Source organism: Hoplias malabaricus, chromosome 8, assembly GCF_029633855.1.
Source record: "Hoplias malabaricus isolate fHopMal1 chromosome 8, fHopMal1.hap1, whole genome shotgun sequence".
NCBI classification, from domain to species: Eukaryota; Metazoa; Chordata; class Actinopteri; order Characiformes; family Erythrinidae; genus Hoplias; species Hoplias malabaricus.
The window spans coordinates 22,038,517-22,056,725 of NC_089807.1; the positions used below are offsets into that span (position 1 = coordinate 22,038,517).

At 50.7% G+C, this 18,209-nt stretch overlaps 12 non-coding genes across 12 annotated transcripts; all 12 read right to left on the minus strand.

The window, feature by feature from the left end:
- Positions 1-1,758: 1,758 nt before the first annotated feature.
- trnay-gua (transfer RNA tyrosine (anticodon GUA)) lies at positions 1,759-1,845 on the minus strand. The gene is given in 2 exon segments: positions 1,759-1,794; positions 1,809-1,845. It is a non-coding gene; the product is annotated as a tRNA-Tyr (tRNA).
- A 1,277-nt stretch (positions 1,846-3,122) lies between these two features.
- On the minus strand, positions 3,123-3,209 carry trnay-gua (transfer RNA tyrosine (anticodon GUA)). The gene is given in 2 exon segments: positions 3,123-3,158; positions 3,173-3,209. It is a non-coding gene; the product is annotated as a tRNA-Tyr (tRNA).
- A 2,644-nt stretch (positions 3,210-5,853) lies between these two features.
- Positions 5,854-5,940, minus strand: trnay-gua (transfer RNA tyrosine (anticodon GUA)). The gene is given in 2 exon segments: positions 5,854-5,889; positions 5,904-5,940. It is a non-coding gene; the product is annotated as a tRNA-Tyr (tRNA).
- Positions 5,941-6,536: 596 nt separating this feature from the next.
- On the minus strand, positions 6,537-6,623 carry trnay-gua (transfer RNA tyrosine (anticodon GUA)). Its single transcript is given in 2 exon segments — positions 6,537-6,572; positions 6,587-6,623. It is a non-coding gene; the product is annotated as a tRNA-Tyr (tRNA).
- A 1,280-nt stretch (positions 6,624-7,903) lies between these two features.
- trnay-gua (transfer RNA tyrosine (anticodon GUA)) lies at positions 7,904-7,990 on the minus strand. Its single transcript is given in 2 exon segments — positions 7,904-7,939; positions 7,954-7,990. It is a non-coding gene; the product is annotated as a tRNA-Tyr (tRNA).
- A 596-nt stretch (positions 7,991-8,586) lies between these two features.
- trnay-gua (transfer RNA tyrosine (anticodon GUA)) lies at positions 8,587-8,673 on the minus strand. Its single transcript is given in 2 exon segments — positions 8,587-8,622; positions 8,637-8,673. It is a non-coding gene; the product is annotated as a tRNA-Tyr (tRNA).
- A 1,280-nt stretch (positions 8,674-9,953) lies between these two features.
- On the minus strand, positions 9,954-10,040 carry trnay-gua (transfer RNA tyrosine (anticodon GUA)). The gene is given in 2 exon segments: positions 9,954-9,989; positions 10,004-10,040. It is a non-coding gene; the product is annotated as a tRNA-Tyr (tRNA).
- Positions 10,041-12,688: 2,648 nt separating this feature from the next.
- Positions 12,689-12,775, minus strand: trnay-gua (transfer RNA tyrosine (anticodon GUA)). Its single transcript is given in 2 exon segments — positions 12,689-12,724; positions 12,739-12,775. It is a non-coding gene; the product is annotated as a tRNA-Tyr (tRNA).
- Positions 12,776-14,064: 1,289 nt separating this feature from the next.
- On the minus strand, positions 14,065-14,151 carry trnay-gua (transfer RNA tyrosine (anticodon GUA)). Its single transcript is given in 2 exon segments — positions 14,065-14,100; positions 14,115-14,151. It is a non-coding gene; the product is annotated as a tRNA-Tyr (tRNA).
- A 602-nt stretch (positions 14,152-14,753) lies between these two features.
- Positions 14,754-14,840, minus strand: trnay-gua (transfer RNA tyrosine (anticodon GUA)). The gene is given in 2 exon segments: positions 14,754-14,789; positions 14,804-14,840. It is a non-coding gene; the product is annotated as a tRNA-Tyr (tRNA).
- A 1,277-nt stretch (positions 14,841-16,117) lies between these two features.
- trnay-gua (transfer RNA tyrosine (anticodon GUA)) lies at positions 16,118-16,204 on the minus strand. The gene is given in 2 exon segments: positions 16,118-16,153; positions 16,168-16,204. It is a non-coding gene; the product is annotated as a tRNA-Tyr (tRNA).
- A 1,289-nt stretch (positions 16,205-17,493) lies between these two features.
- On the minus strand, positions 17,494-17,580 carry trnay-gua (transfer RNA tyrosine (anticodon GUA)). Its single transcript is given in 2 exon segments — positions 17,494-17,529; positions 17,544-17,580. It is a non-coding gene; the product is annotated as a tRNA-Tyr (tRNA).
- Between the last annotated feature and the right edge of the window lie 629 nt (positions 17,581-18,209).

Below are 18,209 nucleotides of genomic sequence, written 5' to 3' on the forward strand. Positions count from 1 at the left end.
CGGCCGGGTTCGATTCCCGGTCAGGGAAGTGTGTGCTTTCTTGCACACCAAGTCCACTACAAGACTCTGGAAGGTCCCCCCCCCACCCACATGCTGGGCTGTGTAGGTTGAAGGAATGTAAAGCGTCCTCCTTCTGCTACTTCCTTTTTTGCCAAACTTCTAAACGACACGTTGCTGCCTCATTCACCACCTCCACACACCCACACCAGCGTGGCTTTATGTTTTCAAGTCTGCAAGTCTTTTAGGGAGGCAAGATAAAGTTTGAGAAATTTGAATGGAACAGTGTAAATGATCCGTCACTGCCTTCAGCATATTGCACTCTGGCATGCCAGTGCATCTGCAGGCAGGCACCTGGCCATGATATCCCGCAGTGGCACGAGGGAAAAGAAAAGTCTCCTTCGAGCCGGATTTGAATCAGCGACCTAAGGATCGCCTTATTAACAACTACAGTCCTCCGCTCTACCAACTGAGCTATCGAAGGTGCTATGCTAAAGGGTTGGACTGAAAACTGACAAGTGCATTTAGGACAGACTCTCATGCACTCCTATGATTGTAGAGCGAGTACATCCGGCAAAAGCCTAGCCCTAGCCCCTGAACTTAATCCTATCTCCTTCCTTTCAGACGTAGCTGAAAACGGTGGCCCTGGTGGTCTAGTGGCTAGGATTCGGCGCTCTCACCGCTGCGGCCGGGTTCGATTCCCGGTCAGGGAAGTGTGTGCTTTCTTGCACACCAAGTCCACTACAAGACTCTGGAAGGTCCCCCCCCCACCCACATGCTGGGCTGTGTAGGTTGAAGGAATGTAAAGCGTCCTCCTTCTGCTACTTCCTTTTTTGCCAAACTTCTAAACGACACGTTGCTGCCTCATTCACCACCTCCACACACCCACACCAGCGTGGCTTTATGTTTTCAAGTCTGCAAGTCTTTTAGGGAGGCAAGATAAAGTTTGAGAAATTTGAATGGAACAGTGTAAATGATCCGTCACTGCCTTCAGCATATTGCACTCTGGCATGCCAGTGCATCTGGAGGCAGGCACCTGGCCATGATATCCCGCAGTGGCACGAGGGAAAAGAAAAGTCTCCTTCGAGCCGGATTTGAACCAACGACCTAAGGATCGCCTTATTAACAACTACAGTCCTCCGCTCTACCAACTGAGCTATCGAAGGTGCTGTGCTAAAGGGTTGGACTGAAAACTGACAAGTGCGTTTAGGACAGACTCTCATGCACTCCTATGATTGTAGAGCGAGTACATCCGGCAAAAGCCTAGCCCTAGCCCCTGAACTTAATCCTATCTCCTTCCTTTCAGACGTAGCTGAAAACGGTGGCCCTGGTGGTCTAGTGGCTAGGATTCGGCGCTCTCACCGCTGCGGCCGGGTTCGATTCCTGGTCAGGGAAGTGTGTGCTTTCTTGCACACCAAGTCCACTACAAGACTCTGGAAGCCCCCCCCCCCACCCACATGCTGGGCTGTGTAGGTTGAAGGAATGTAAAGCGTCCTCCTTCTGCTACTTCCTTTTTTGCCAAACTTCTAAACGACACGTTGCTGCCTCATTCACCACCTCCACACACCCACACCAGCGTGGCTTTATGTTTTCAAGTCTGCAAGTCTTTTAGGGAGGCAAGATAAAGTTTGAGAAATTTGAATGGAACAATGTAAATGATCCGTCACTGCCTTCAGCATATTGCACTCTGGCATGCCAGTGCATCTGCAGGCAGGCACCTGGCCATGATATCCCGCAGTGGCACGAGGGAAAAGAAAAGTCTCCTTCGAGCCGGATTTGAACCAGCGACCTAAGGATCGCCTTATTAACAACTACAGTCCTCCGCTCTACCAACTGAGCTATCGAAGGTGCTATGCTAAAGGGTTGGACTGAAAACTGACAAGTGCGTTTAGGACAGACTCTCATGCACTCCTATGATTGTAGAGCGAGTACATCCGGCAAAAGCCTAGCCCTAGCCCCTGAACTTAATCCTATCTCCTTCCTTTCAGACGTAGCTGAAAACGGTGGCCCTGGTGGTCTAGTGGCTAGGATTCGGCGCTCTCACCGCTGCGGCCGGGTTCGATTCCCGGTCAGGGAAGTGTGTGCTTTCTTGCACACCAAGTCCACTACAAGACTCTGGAAGGTCCCCCCCCCACCCACATGCTGGGCTGTGTAGGTTGAAGGAATGTAAAGCGTCCTCCTTCTGCTACTTCCTTTTTTGCCAAACTTCTAAACGACACGTTGCTGCCTCATTCACCACCTCCACACACCCACACCAGCGTGGCTTTATGTTTTCAAGTCTGCAAGTCTTTTAGGGAGGCAAGATAAAGTTTGAGAAATTTGAATGGAACAGTGTAAATGATCCGTCACTGCCTTCAGCATATTGCACTCGGGCATGCCAGTGCATCTGGAGGCAGGCACCTGGCCATGATATCCCGCAGTGGCGCGAGGGAAAAGAAAAGTCTCCTTCGAGCCGTATTTGAACCAGCGACCTAAGGATCGCCTTATTAACAACTACATTCCTCCGCTCTACCAACTGAGCTATCGAAGGTGCTATGCTAAAGGGTTGGACTGAAAACTGACAAGTGCGTTTAGGACAGACTCTCATGCACTCCTATGATTGTAGAGCGAGTACATCCGGCAAAAGCCTAGCCCTAGCCCCTGAACTTAATCCTATCTCCTTCCTTTCAGACGTAGCTGAAAACGGTGGCCCTGGTGGTCTAGTGGCTAGGATTCGGCACTCTCACCGCTGCGGCCGGGTTCGATTCCCGGTCAGGGAAGTGTGTGCTTTCTTGCACACCAAGTCCACTACAAGACTCTGGAAGGTCCCCCCCCCACCCACATGCTGGGCTGTGTAGGTTGAAGGAATGTAAAGCGTCCTCCTTCTGCTACTTCCTTTTTTGCCTAACTTCTAAACGACACGTTGCTGCCTCAATCACCACCTCCACACACCCACACCAGCGTGGCTTTATGTTTTCAAGTCTGCAAGTCTTTTAGGGAGGCAAGATAAAGTTTGAGAAATTTGAATGGAACAGTGTAAATGATCCGTCACTGCCTTCAGCATATTGCACTCTGGCATGCCAGTGCATCTGCAGGCAGGCACCTGGCCATGATATCCCGCAGTGGCACGAGGGAAAAGAAAAGTCTCCTTCGAGCCGGATTTGAACCAGCGACCTAAGGATCGCCTTATTAACAACTACAGTCCTCCGCTCTACCAACTGAGCTATCGAAGGTGCTATGCTAAAGGGTTGGACTGAAAACTGACAAGTGCGTTTAGGACAGACTCTCATGCACTCCTATGATTGTAGAGCGAGTACATCCGGCAAAAGCCTAGCCCTAGCCCCTGAACTTAATCCTATCTCCTTCCTTTCAGACGTAGCTGAAAACGGTGGCCCTGGTGGTCTAGTGGCTAGGATTCGGCGCTCTCACCGCTGCGGCCGGGTTCGATTCCCGGTCAGGGAAGTGTGTGCTTTCTTGCACACCAAGTCCACTACAAGACTCTGGAAGGTCCCCCCCCCACCCACATGCTGGGCTGTGTAGGTTGAAGGAATGTAAAGCGTCCTCCTTCTGCTACTTCCTTTTTTGCCAAACTTCTAAACGACACGTTGCTGCCTCATTCACCACCTCCACACACCCACACCAGCGTGGCTTTATGTTTTCAAGTCTGCAAGTCTTTTAGGGAGGCAAGATAAAGTTTGAGAAATTTGAATGGAACAGTGTAAATGATCCGTCACTGCCTTCAGCATATTGCACTCGGGCATGCCAGTGCATCTGGAGGCAGGCACCTGGCCATGATATCCCGCAGTGGCGCGAGGGAAAAGAAAAGTCTCCTTCGAGCCGTATTTGAACCAGCGACCTAAGGATCGCCTTATTAACAACTACATTCCTCCGCTCTACCAACTGAGCTATCGAAGGTGCTATGCTAAAGGGTTGGACTGAAAACTGACAAGTGCGTTTAGGACAGACTCTCATGCACTCCTATGATTGTAGAGCGAGTACATCCGGCAAAAGCCTAGCCCTAGCCCCTGAACTTAATCCTATCTCCTTCCTTTCAGACGTAGCTGAAAACGGTGGCCCTGGTGGTCTAGTGGCTAGGATTCGGCACTCTCACCGCTGCGGCCGGGTTCGATTCCCGGTCAGGGAAGTGTGTGCTTTCTTGCACACCAAGTCCACTACAAGACTCTGGAAGGTCCCCCCCCCACCCACATGCTGGGCTGTGTAGGTTGAAGGAATGTAAAGCGTCCTCCTTCTGCTACTTCCTTTTTTGCCTAACTTCTAAACGACACGTTGCTGCCTCAATCACCACCTCCACACACCCACACCAGCGTGGCTTTATGTTTTCAAGTCTGCAAGTCTTTTAGGGAGGCAAGATAAAGTTTGAGAAATTTGAATGGAACAGTGTAAATGATCCGTCACTGCCTTCAGCATATTGCACTCGGGCATGCCAGTGCATCTGGAGGCAGGCACCTGGCCATGATATCCCACAGTGGCGCGAGGGAAAAGAAAAGTCTCCTTCGAGCCGGATTTGAACCCGCAACCTAAGGATCGCCTTATTAACAACTACAGTCCTCCGCTCTACCAACTGAGCTATCGAAGGTGCTATGCTAAGGGATTGGACTGAAAACTGACAAGTGCGTTTAGGACAGACTCTCATACACTCCTATGATTGTAGAGCGAGTACATCCGGCAAAAGCCTAGCCCTAGCCCCTGAACTTAATCCTATCTCCTTCCTTTCAGACGTAGCTGAAAACGGTGGCCCTGGTGGTCTAGTGGCTAGGATTCGGCGCTCTCACCGCTGCGGCCGGGTTCGATTCCCGGTCAGGGAAGTGTGTGCTTTCTTGCACACCAAGTCCACTACAAGACTCTGGAAAGTCCCCCCCCCCAACCAGATGCTGGGCTGTGTAGGTTGAAGGAATGTAAAGCATCCTCCTTCTGCTACTTCCTTTTTTGCCAAACTTCTAAACGACACGTTGCTGCCTCATTCACCACCTCCACACACCCACACCAGCGTGGCTTTATGTTTTCAAGTCTGAAAGTCTTTTAGGGAGGCAAGATAAAGTTTGAGAAATTTGAATGGAACAATGTAAATGATCCGTCACTGCCTTCAGCATATTGCACTCTGGCATGCCAGTGCATCTGCAGGCAGGCACCTGGCCATGATATCCCGCAGTGGCACGAGGGAAAAGAAAAGTCTCCTTCAAGCCGGATTTGAACCAGCAACCTAAGGATCGCCTTATTAACAACTACAGTCCTCCACTCTACCAACTGAGCTATCAAAGGTGCTATGCTAAGGGGTTGGACTGAAAACTGACAAGTGCGTTTAGGACAGACTCTCATGCACTCCTATGATTGTAGAGCGAGTACATCCGGCAAAAGCCTAGCCCTAGCCCCTGAACTTAATCCTATCTCCTTCCTTTCAGACGTAGCTGAAAACGGAGGCCCTGGTCGTCTAGTGGCTAGGATTCGGCGCTCTCACCGCTGCGGCCGGGTTCGATTCCCGGTCAGGGAAGTGTGTGCTTTCTTGCACACCAAGTCCACTACAAGACTCTGGAAGGTCCCCCCCCCCACCCACATGCTGGGCTGTGTAGGTTGAAGGAATGTAAAGCGTCCTCCTTCTGCTACTTCCTTTTTTGCCAAACTTCTAAACGACACGTTGCTGCCTCATTCACCACCTCCACACAGCCAAAACCAGCGTGGCTTTATGTTTTCAAGTCTGCAAGTCTTTTAGGGAGGCAAGATAAAGTTTGAGAAATTTGAATGGAACAGTGTAAATGATCCGTCACTGCCTTCAGCATATTGCACTCGGTCATGCCAGTGCATCTGGAGGCAGGCACCTGGCCATGATATCCCACAGTGGCGCGAAGGAAAAGAAAAGACTCCTTCGAGCCGGATTTGAACCAGCGACCTAAGGATCGCCTTATTAACAACTACAGTCCTCCACTCTACCAACTGAGCTATCGAAGGTGCTATGCTAAAGGGTCGGACTGAAAACTGACAAGTGCATTTAGGACAGACTCTCATGCACTCCTATGATTGTAGAGCGCGTACATCCGGCAAAAGCCTTGCCCTAGCCCCTGAACTTAATCCTATCTCCTTCCTTTCAGACGTAGCTGAAAACGGTGGCCCTGGTGGTCTAGTGGCTAGGATTCGGCGCTCTCACCGCTGCGGCCGGGTTCGATTCCTGGTCAGGGAAGTGTGTGCTTTCTTGCACACCAAGTCCACTACAAGACTCTGGAAGGTCCCCCCCCCCACCCACATGCTGGGCTGTGTAGGTTGAAGGAATGTAAAGCGTCCTCCTTCTGCTACTTCCTTTTTTGCCAAACTTCTAAACGACACGTTGCTGCCTCATTCACCACCTCCACACACCCACACCAGCGTGGCTTTATGTTTTCAAGTCTGCAAGTCTTTTAGGGAGGCAAGATAAAGTTTGAGAAATTTGAATGGAACAATGTAAATGATCCGTCACTGCCTTCAGCATATTGCACTCTGGCATGCCAGTGCATCTGCAGGCAGGCACCTGGCCATGATATCCCACAGTGGCGCGAGGGAAAAGAAAAGTCTCCTTCGAGCCGGATTTGAACCAGCGACCTAAGGATCGCCTTATTAACAACTACAGTCCTCCACTCTACCAACTGAGCTATCGAAGGTGGTATGCTAAAGGGTCGGACTGAAAACTCACAAGTGCGTTTAGGACAGAGTCTCATGCACTCCTATGATTGTAGAGCGAGTACATCCGGCAAAAGCCTTGCCCTAGCCCCTGAACTTAATCCTATCTCCTTCCTTTCAGACGTAGCTGAAAACGTTGGCCCTGGTGGTCTAGTGGCTAGGATTCGGCGCTCTCACCGCTGCGGTCGGGTTCGATTCCCGGTCAGGGAAGTGTGTGCTTTCTTGCACACCAAGTCCACTACAAGACTCTGGAAGGTCCCCCCCCCCCCACCCACATGCTGGGCTGTGTAGGTTGAAGGAATGTAAAGCGTCCTCCTTCTGCTACTTCCTTTTTTGCCAAACTTCTAAACGACACGTTGCTGCCTCATTCACCACCTCCACACACCCACACCAGCGTGGCTTTATGTTTTCAAGTCTGCAAGTCTTTTAGGGAGGCAAGATAAAGTTTGAGAAATTTGAATGGAACAATGTAAATGATCCGTCACTGCCTTCAGCATATTGCACTCGGGCATGCCAGTGCATCTGGAGGCAGGCACCTGGCCATGATATCCCGCAGTGGCACGAGGGAAAAGAAAAGTCTCCTTCGAGCCAGATTTGAACCAGCGACCTAAGGATCGCCTTATTAACAACTACAGTCCTCCGCTCTACCAACTGAGCTATTGAAGGTGCTATGCTAAAGGGTTGGACTGAAAACTGACAAGTGCGTTTAGGACAGACTCTCATGCACTCCTATGATTGTAGAGCGAGTACATCCGGCAAAAGCCTAGCCCTAGCCCCTGAACTTAATCCTATCTCCTTCCTTTCAGACGTAGCTGAAAACGGTGGCCCTGGTAGTCTAGTGGCTAGGATTTGGCACTCTCACCTCTGCGGCCGGGTTCGATTCCCGGTCAGGGAAGTGTGTGCTTTCTTGCACACCAAGTCCACTACAAGACTCTGGAAAGCCCCCCCCCCAACCAGATGCTGGGCTGTGTAGGTTGAAGGAATGTAAAGCGTCCTCCTTCTGCTACTTCCTTTTTTGCCAAACTTCTAAACGACACGTTGCTGCCTCATTCACCACCTCCACACACCCACACCAGCGTGGCTTTATGTTTTCAAGTCTGCAAGTCTTTTAGGGAGGCAAGATAAAGTTTGAGAAATTTGAATGGAACAGTGTAAATGATCCGTCACTGCCTTCAGCATATTGCACTCGGGCATGCCACTGCATCTGGAGGCAGGCACCTGGCCATGATATCCCGCAGTGGCACGAGGGAAAAGAAAAGTCTCCTTCGAGCCGGATTTGAACCAGCGACCTAAGGATCGCCTTATTAACAACTACAGTCCTCCACTCTACCAACTGAGCTATCGAAGGTGCTATGCTAAAGGGTTGGACTGAAAACTGACAAGTGCATTTAGGACAGACTCTCATGCACTCCTATGATTGTAGAGCGCGTACATCCGGCAAAAGCCTTGCCCTAGCCCCTGAACTTAATCCTATCTCCTTCCTTTCAGACGTAGCTGAAAACGGTGGCCCTGGTGGTCTAGTGGCTAGGATTCGGCGCTCTCACCGCTGCGGCCGGGTTCGATTCCCGGTCAGGGAAGTGTGTGCTTTCTTGCACACCAAGTCCACTACAAGACTCTGGAAGGTCCCCCCCCCCACCCACATGCTGGGCTGTGTAGGTTGAAGGAATGTAAAGCGTCCTCCTTCTGCTACTTCCTTTTTTGCCAAACTTCTAAACGACACGTTGCTGCCTCATTCACCACCTCCACACACCCACACCAGCGTGGCTTTATGTTTTCAAGTCTGCAAGTCTTTTAGGGAGGCAAGATAAAGTTTGAGAAATTTGAATGGAACAATGTAAATGATCCGTCACTGCCTTCAGCATATTGCACTCTGGCATGCCAGTGCATCTGCAGGCAGGCACCTGGCCATGATATCCCGCAGTGGCGCGAGGGAAAAGAAAAGTCTCCTTCGAGCCGGATTTGAACCAGCGACCTAAGGATCGCCTTATTAACAACTACAGTCCTCCACTCTACCAACTGAGCTATCGAAGGTGGTATGCTAAAGGGTCGGACTGAAATCTCACAAGTGCGTTTAGGACAGAGTCTCATGCACTCCTATGATTGTAGAGCGAGTACATCCGGCAAAAGCCTTGCCCTAGCCCCTGAACTTAATCCTATCTCCTTCCTTTCAGACGTAGCTGAAAACGTTGGCCCTGGTGGTCTAGTGGCTAGGATTCGGCGCTCTCACCGCTGCGGTCGGGTTCGATTCCCGGTCAGGGAAGTGTGTGCTTTCTTGCACACCAAGTCCACTACAAGACTCTGGAAGGTCCCCCCCCCCCCACCCACATGCTGGGCTGTGTAGGTTGAAGGAATGTAAAGCGTCCTCCTTCTGCTACTTCCTTTTTTGCCAAACTTCTAAACGACACGTTGCTGCCTCATTCACCACCTCCACACACCCACACCAGCGTGGCTTTATGTTTTCAAGTCTGCAAGTCTTTTAGGGAGGCAAGATAAAGTTTGAGAAATTTGAATGGAACAATGTAAATGATCCGTCACTGCCTTCAGCATATTGCACTCGGGCATGCCAGTGCATCTGGAGGCAGGCACCTGGCCATGATATCCCGCAGTGGCACGAGGGAAAAGAAAAGTCTCCTTCGAGCCAGATTTGAACCAGCGACCTAAGGATCGCCTTATTAACAACTACAGTCCTCCGCTCTACCAACTGAGCTATTGAAGGTGCTATGCTAAAGGGTTGGACTGAAAACTGACAAGTGCGTTTAGGACAGACTCTCATGCACTCCTATGATTGTAGAGCGAGTACATCCGGCAAAAGCCTAGCCCTAGCCCCTGAACTTAATCCTATCTCCTTCCTTTCAGACGTAGCTGAAAACGGTGGCCCTGGTAGTCTAGTGGCTAGGATTTGGCACTCTCACCTCTGCGGCCGGGTTCGATTCCCGGTCAGGGAAGTGTGTGCTTTCTTGCACACCAAGTCCACTACAAGACTCTGGAAAGTCCCCCCCCCAACCAGATGCTGGGCTGTGTAGGTTGAAGGAATGTAAAGCGTCCTCCTTCTGCTACTTCCTTTTTTGCCAAACTTCTAAACGACACGTTGCTGCCTCATTCACCACCTCCACACACCCACACCAGCGTGGCTTTATGTTTTCAAGTCTGCAAGTCTTTTAGGGAGGCAAGATAAAGTTTGAGAAATTTGAATGGAACAGTGTAAATGATCCGTCACTGCCTTCAGCATATTGCACTCGGGCATGCCAGTGCATCTGGAGGCAGGCACCTGGCCATGATATCCCGCAGTGGCACGAGGGAAAAGAAAAGTCTCCTTCGAGCCGGATTTGAACCAGCGACCTAAGGATCGCCTTATTAACAACTACAGTCCTCCGCTCTACCAACTGAGCTATCGAAGGTGCTATGCTAAAGGGTTGGACTGAAAACTGACAAGTGCGTTTAGGACAGACTCTCATGCACTCCTATGATTGTAGAGCGAGTACATCCGGCAAAAGCCTAGCCCTAGCCCCTGAACTTAATCCTATCTCCTTCCTTTCAGACGTAGCTGAAAACGGTGGCCCTGGTGGTCTAGTGGCTAGGATTCGGCGCTCTCACCGCTGCGGCCGGGTTCGATTCCCGGTCAGGGAAGTGTGTGCTTTCTTGCACACCAAGTCCACTACAAGACTCTGGAAGGTCCCCCCCCCCACCCACATGCTGGGCTGTGTAGGTTGAAGGAATGTAAAGCGTCCTCCTTCTGCTACTTCCTTTTTTGCCAAACTTCTAAACGACACGTTGCTGCCTCATTCACCACCTCCACACACCCACACCAGCGTGGCTTTATGTTTTCAAGTCTGCAAGTCTTTTAGGGAGGCAAGATAAAGTTTGAGAAATTTGAATGGAACAGTGTAAATGATCCGTCACTGCCTTCAGCATATTGCACTCGGGCATGCCAGTGCATCTGGAGGCAGGCACCTGGCCATGATATCCCGCAGTGGCGCGAGGGAAAAGAAAAGTCTCCTTCGAGCCGTATTTGAACCAGCGGCCTAAGGATCGCCTTATTAACAACTACATTCCTCCGCTCTACCAACTGAGCTATCGAAGGTGCTATGCTAAAGGGTTGGACTGAAAACTGACAAGTGCGTTTAGGACAGACTCTCATGCACTCCTATGATTGTAGAGCGAGTACATCCGGCAAAAGCCTAGCCCTAGCCCCTGAACTTAATCCTATCTCCTTCCTTTCAGACGTAGCTGAAAACGGTGGCCCTGGTGGTCTAGTGGCTAGGATTCAGCACTCTCACCGCTGCGGCCGGGTTCGATTCCCGGTCAGGGAAGTGTGTGCTTTCTTGCACACCAAGTCCACTACAAGACTCTGGAAGGTCCCCCCCCCACCCACATGCTGGGCTGTGTAGGTTGAAGGAATGTAAAGCGTCCTCCTTCTGCTACTTCCTTTTTTGCCAAACTTCTAAACGACACGTTGCTGCCTCAATCACCACCTCCACACACCCACACCAGCGTGGCTTTATGTTTTCAAGTCTGCAAGTCTTTTAGGGAGGCAAGATAAAGTTTAAGAAATTTGAATGGAACAGTGTAAATGATCCGTCACTGCCTTCAGCATATTGCACTCGGGCATGCCAGTGCATCTGGAGGCAGGCACCTGGCCATGATATCCCGCAGTGGCACGAGGGAAAAGAAAAGTCTCCTTCGAGCCGGATTTGAACCAGCGACCTAAAAATCGACTTATTAACAACTACAGTCCTCTGCTCTACCAACTGAGCTATCAAAGGTGCTATGCTAAGGGGTTGGACTGAAAACTGACAAGTGCGTTTAGGACAGAGTCTCATGCACTCCTATGATTGTAGAGCGAGTACATCCGGCAAAAGCCTAGCCCTAGCCCCTGAACTTAATCCTATCTCCTTCCTTTCAGACGTAACTGAAAGCGGTGGCCCTGGTGGTCTAGTGGCTAGGATTCGGTGCTCTCACCGCTGCGGCCGAGTTCGATTCCCGGTCAGGGAAGTGTGTGCTTTCTTGCACACCAAGTCCACTACAAGACTCTGGAAGCCCCCCCCCCCCCCCCAACCAGATGCTGGGCTGTGTAGGTTGAAGGAATGTAAAGCGTCCTCCTTCTGCTACTTCCTTTTTTGCCAAACTTCTAAACGACACGTTGCTGCCTCATTCACCACCTCCACACACCCACACCAGCGTGGCTTTATGTTTTCAAGTCTGCAAGTCTTTTAGGGAGGCAAGATAAAGTTTGAGAAATTTGAATGGAACAGTGTAAATGATCCGTCACTGCCTTCAGCATATTGCACTCTGGCATGCCAGTGCATCTGGAGGCAGGCACCTGGCCATGATATCCCGCAGTGGCACGAGGGAAAAGAAAAGTCTCCTTCGAGCCGGATTTGAACCAGCGACCTAAGGATCGCCTTATTAACAACTACAGTACTCCGCTCTACCAAATGAGCTATCAAAGGTGCTATGCTAAAGGGTTGGACTGAAAACTGACAAGTGCGTTTAGGACAGACTCTCATGCACTCCTATGATTGTAGAGCGGGTACATCCGGCAAAAGCCTAGCCCTAGCCCCTGAACTTAATCCTATCTCCTTCCTTTCAGACGTAGCTGAAAACGGTGGCCCTGGTAGTCTAGTGGCTAGGATTCGGCACTCTCACCGCTGCGGCCGGGTTCGATTCCCGGTCAGGGAAGTGTGTGCTTTCTTGCACACCAAGTCCACTACAAGACTCTGGAAGGTCCCCCCCCCCACCCACATGCTGGGCTGTGTAGGTTGAAGGAATGTAAAGCGTCCTCCTTCTGCTACTTCCTTTTTTGCCAAACTTCTAAACGACACGTTGCTGCCTCAATCACCACCTCCACACACCCACACCAGCGTGGCTTTATGTTTTCAAGTCTGCAAGTCTTTTAGGGAGGCAAGATAAAGTTTGAGAAATTTGAATGGAACAGTGTAAATGATCCGTCACTGCCTTCAGCATATTGCACTCGGGCATGCCAGTGCATCTGGAGGCAGGCACCTGGCCATGATATCCCGCAGTGGCACGAGGGAAAAGAAAAGTCTCCTTCGAGCCGGATTTGAACCAGCGACCTAAGGATCGGCTTATTAACAACTACAGTCCTCCACTCTACCAACTGAGCTATCGAAGGTGCTATGCTAAGGGATTGGACTGAAAACTGACAAGTGCGTTTAGGACAGACTCTCATGCACTCCTATGATTGTAGAGCGAGTACATCCGGCAAAAGCCTAGCCCTAGCCCCTGAACTTAATCCTATCTCCTTCCTTTCAGACATAGCTGAAAACGGTGGCCCTGGTGGTCTACTGGCTAGGATTCGGCACTCTCACCGCTGCGGCTGGGTTCGATTCCCGGTCAGGGAAGTGTGTGCTTTCTTGCACACCAAGTCCACTACAAGACTCTGGAAAGTCCCCCCCCCACCCACATGCTGGGCTGTGTAGGTTGAAGGAATGTAAAGCGTCCTCCTTCTGCTACTTCCTTTTTTGCCAAACTTCTAAACGACACGTTGCTGCCTCATTCACCACCTCCACACACCCACACCAGCGTGGCTTTATGTTTTCAAGTCTGCAAGTCTTTTAGGGAGGCAAGATAAAGTTTGAGAAATTTGAATGGAACAATGTAAATGATCCGTCACTGCCTTCAGCATATTGCACTCTGGCATGCCAGTGCATCTGCAGGCAGGCACCTGGCCATGATATCCCGCAGTGGCACGAGGGAAAAGAAAAGTCTCCTTCGAGCCGGATTTGAACCAGCGACCTAAAAATCGACTTATTAACAACTACAGTCCTCTGCTCTACCAACTGAGCTATCGAAGGTGCTATGCTAAAGGGTTGGACTGAAAACTGACAAGTGCGTTTAGGACAGAGTCTCATGCACTCCTATGATTGTAGAGCGAGTACATCCGGCAAAAGCCTAGCCCTAGCCCCTGAACTTAATCCTATCTCCTTCCTTTCAGACGTAACTGAAAGCGGTGGCCCTGGTGGTCTAGTGGCTAGGATTCGGTGCTCTCACCGCTGCGGCCGAGTTCGATTCCCGGTCAGGGAAGTGTGTGCTTTCTTCAAAACACCGAGTCCACTACTAGACTCCGGAAGCCCCCCCCCCCCCCCCCCCCCAACCAGATGCTGGGCTGTGTAGGTTGAAGGAATGTAAAGCGTCCTCCTTCTGCTACTTCCTTTTTTGCCAAACTTCTAAACGACACGTTGCTGCCTCATTCACCACCTCCACACACCCACACCAGCGTGGCTTTATGTTTTCAAGTCTGCAAGTCTTTTAGGGAGGCAAGATAAAGTTTGAGAAATTTGAATGGAACAGTGTAAATGATCCGTCACTGCCTTCAGCATATTGCACTCTGGCATGCCAGTGCATCTGGAGGCAGGCACCTGGCCATGATATCCCGCAGTGGCATGAGGGAAAAGAAAAGTCTCCTTCGAGCCGGATTTGAACCAGCGACCTAAGGATCGCCTTATTAACAACTACAGTCCTCCGCTCTACCAACTGAGCTATCGAAGGTGCTATGCTAAAGGGTTGGACTGAAAACTGACAAGTGCGTTTAGGACAGACTCTCATGCACTCCTATGATTGTAGAGCGAGTACATCCGGCAAAAGCCTAGCCCTAGCCCCTGAACTTAATCCTATCTCCTTCCTTTCAGACGTAACTGAAAGCGGTGGCCCTGGTGGTCTAGTGGCTAGGATTCGGTGCTCTCACCGCTGCGGCCGAGTTCGATTCCCGGTCAGGGAAGTGTGTGCTTTCTTGCACACCGAGTCCACTACTAGACTCCGGAAGCCCCCCCCCCCCCCCCCCAACCAGATGCTGGGCTGTGTAGGTTGAAGGAATGTAAAGCGTCCTCCTTCTGCTACTTCCTTTTTTGCCAAACTTCTAAACGACACGTTGCTGCCTCATTCACCACCTCCACACACCCACACCAGCGTGGCTTTATGTTTTCAAGTCTGCAAGTCTTTTAGGGAGGCAAGATAAAGTTTGAGAAATTTGAATGGAACAGTGTAAATGATCCGTCACTGCCTTCAGCATATTGCACTCTGGCATGCCAGTGCATCTGCAGGCAGGCACCTGGCCATGATATCCCGCAGTGGCACGAGGGAAAAGAAAAGTCTCCTTCGAGCCGGATTTGAACCAGCGACCTAAGGATCGCCTTATTAACAACTACAGTCCTCCGCTCTACCAACTGAGCTATCGAAGGTGCTATGCTAAAGGGTTGGACTGAAAACTGACAAGTGCGTTTAGGACAGACTCTCATGCACTCCTATGATTGTAGAGCGAGTACATCCGGCAAAAGCCTAGCCCTAGCCCCTGAACTTAATCCTATCTCCTTCCTTTCAGACGTAGCTGAAAACGGTGGCCCTGGTGGTCTAGTGGCTAGGATTCGGCACTCTCACTGCTGCGGCCGGGTTCGATTCCCGGTCAGGGAAGTGTGTGCTTTCTTGCACACCAAGTCCACTACAAGACTCTGGAAAGTCCCCCCCCCAACCAGATGCTGGGCTGTGTAGGTTGAAGGAATGTAAAGCGTCCTCCTTCTGCTACTTCCTTTTTTGCCAAACTTCTAAACGACACGTTGCTGCCTCATTCACCACCTCCACACACCCACACCAGCGTGGCTTTATGTTTTCAAGTCTGCAAGTCTTTTAGGGAGGCAAGATAAAGTTTGAGAAATTTGAATGGAACAGTGTAAATGATCCGTCACTGCCTTCAGCATATTGCACTCTGGCATGCCAGTGCATCTGGAGGCAGGCACCTGGCCATGATATCCCGCAGTGGCATGAGGGAAAAGAAAAGTCTCCTTCGAGACGGATTTGAACCAGCGACCTAAGGATCGCCTTATTAACAACTACAGTCCTCCGCTCTACCAACTGAGCTATCGAAGGTGCTATGCTAAAGGGTTGGACTGAAAACTGACAAGTGCGTTTAGGACAGACTCTCATGCACTCCTATGATTGTAGAGCGAGTACATCCGGCAAAAGCCTAGCCCTAGCCCCTGAACTTAATCCTATCTCCTTCCTTTCAGACGTAGCTGAAAACGGTGGCCCTGGTGGTCTAGTGGCTAGGATTCGGCACTCTCACTGCTGCGGCCGGGTTCGATTCCCGGTCAGGGAAGTGTGTGCTTTCTTGCACACCGAGTCCACTACAAGACTCTGGAAAGTCCCCCCCCCAACCAGATGCTGGGCTGTGTAGGTTGAAGGAATGTAAAGCGTCCTCCTTCTGCTACTTCCTTTTTTGCCAAACTTCTAAACGACACGTTGCTGCCTCAATCACTACCTCCACACACCCACACCAGCGTGGCTTTATGTTTTCAAGTCTGCAAGTCTTTTAGGGAGGCAAGATAAAGTTTGAGAAATTTGAATGGAACAGTGTAAATGATCCGTCACTGCCTTCAGCATATTGCACTCGGGCATGCCAGTGCATCTGGAGGCAGGCACCTGGCCATGATATCCCGCAGTGGCGTGAGGGAAAAGAAAAGTCTCCTTCGAGCCGGATTTGAACCAGCGACCTAAGGATCGCCTTATTAACAACTACAGTCCTCCGCTCTACCAACTGAGCTATCGAAGGTGCTATGCTAAGGAATTGGACTGAAAACTGACAAGTGCGTTTAGGACAGACTCTCATGCACTCCTATGATTGTAGAGCGAGTACATCCGGCAAAAGCCTAGCCCTAGCCCCTGAACTTAATCCTATCTCCTTCCTTTCAGACGTAGCTGAAAACGGTGGCCCTGGTGGTCTAGTGGCTAGGATTCGGCACTCTCACCGCTGCGGCTGGGTTCGATTCCCGGTCAGGGAAGTGTGTGCTTTCTTGCACACCAAGTCCACTACAAGACTCTGGAAAGTCCCCCCCCCCCAACCAGATGCTGGGCTGTGTAGGTTGAAGGAATGTAAAGCGTCCTCCTTCTGCTACTTCCTCTTTTGCCAAACTTCTAAACGACACGTTGCTGCCTCATTCACCACCTCCACACACCCACACCAGCGTGGCTTTATGTTTTCAAGTCTGCAAGTCTTTTAGGGAGGCAAGATAAAGTTTGAGAAATTTGAATGGAACAATGTAAATGATCCGTCACTGCCTTCAGCATATTGCACTCTGGCATGCCAGTGCATCTGCAGGCAGGCACCTGGCCATGATATCCCGCAGTGGCACGAGGGAAAAGAAAAGTCTCCTTCGAGCCGGATTTGAACCAGCGACCTAAAAATCGACTTATTAACAACTACAGTCCTCTGCTCTACCAACTGAGCTATCGAAGGTGCTATGCTAAGGGGTTGGACTGAAAACTGACAAGTGCGTTTAGGACAGAGTCTCATGCACTCCTATGATTGTAGAGCGAGTACATCCGGCAAAAGCCTAGCCCTAGCCCCTGAACTTAATCCTATCTCCTTCCTTTCAGACGTAACTGAAAGCGGTGGCCCTGGTGGTCTAGTGGCTAGGATTTGGTGCTCTCACCGCTGCGGCCGAGTTCGATTCCCGGTCAGGGAAGTGTGTGCTTTCTTGCACACCAAGTCCACTACAAGACTCTGGAAAGTCCCCCCCCCCCCCCCCCCCAACCAGATGCTGGGCTGTGTAGGTTGAAGGAATGTAAAGCGTCCTCCTTCTGCTACTTCCTTTTTTGCCAAACTTCTAAACGACACGTTGCTGCCTCATTCACCACCTCCACACACCCACACCAGCGTGGCTTTATGTTTTCAAGTCTGCAAGTCTTTTAGGGAGGCAAGATAAAGTTTGAGAAATTTGAATGGAACAGTGTAAATGATCCGTCACTGCCTTCAGCATATTGCACTCTGGCATGCCAGTGCATCTGGAGGCAGGCACCTGGCCATGATATCCCGCAGTGGCATGAGGGAAAAGAAAAGTCTCCTTCGAGCCGGATTTGAACCAGCGACCTAAGGATCGCCTTATTAACAACTACAGTCCTCCGCTCTACCAACTGAGCTATCGAAGGTGCTATGCTAAAGGGTTGGACTGAAAACTGACAAGTGCGTTTAGGACAGACTCTCATGCACTCCTATGATTGTAGAGCGAGTACATCCGGCAAAAGCCTAGCCCTAGCCCCTGAACTTAATCCTATCTCCTTCCTTTCAGACGTAGCTGAAAACGGTGGCCCTGGTGGTCTAGTGGCTAGGATTCGGCACTCTCACTGCTGCGGCCGGGTTCGATTCCCGGTCAGGGAAGTGTGTGCTTTCTTGCACACCAAGTCCACTACAAGACTCTGGAAAGTCCCCCCCCCAACCAGATGCTGGGCTGTGTAGGTTGAAGGAATGTAAAGCGTCCTCCTTCTGCTACTTCCTTTTTTGCCAAACTTCTAAACGACACGTTGCTGCCTCATTCACCACCTCCACACACCCACACCAGCGTGGCTTTATGTTTTCAAGTCTGCAAGTCTTTTAGGGAGGCAAGATAAAGTTTGAGAAATTTGAATGGAACAGTGTAAATGATCCGTCACTGCCTTCAGCATATTGCACTCTGGCATGCCAGTGCATCTGGAGGCAGGCACCTGGCCATGATATCCCGCAGTGGCATGAGGGAAAAGAAAAGTCTCCTTCGAGACGGATTTGAACCAGCGACCTAAGG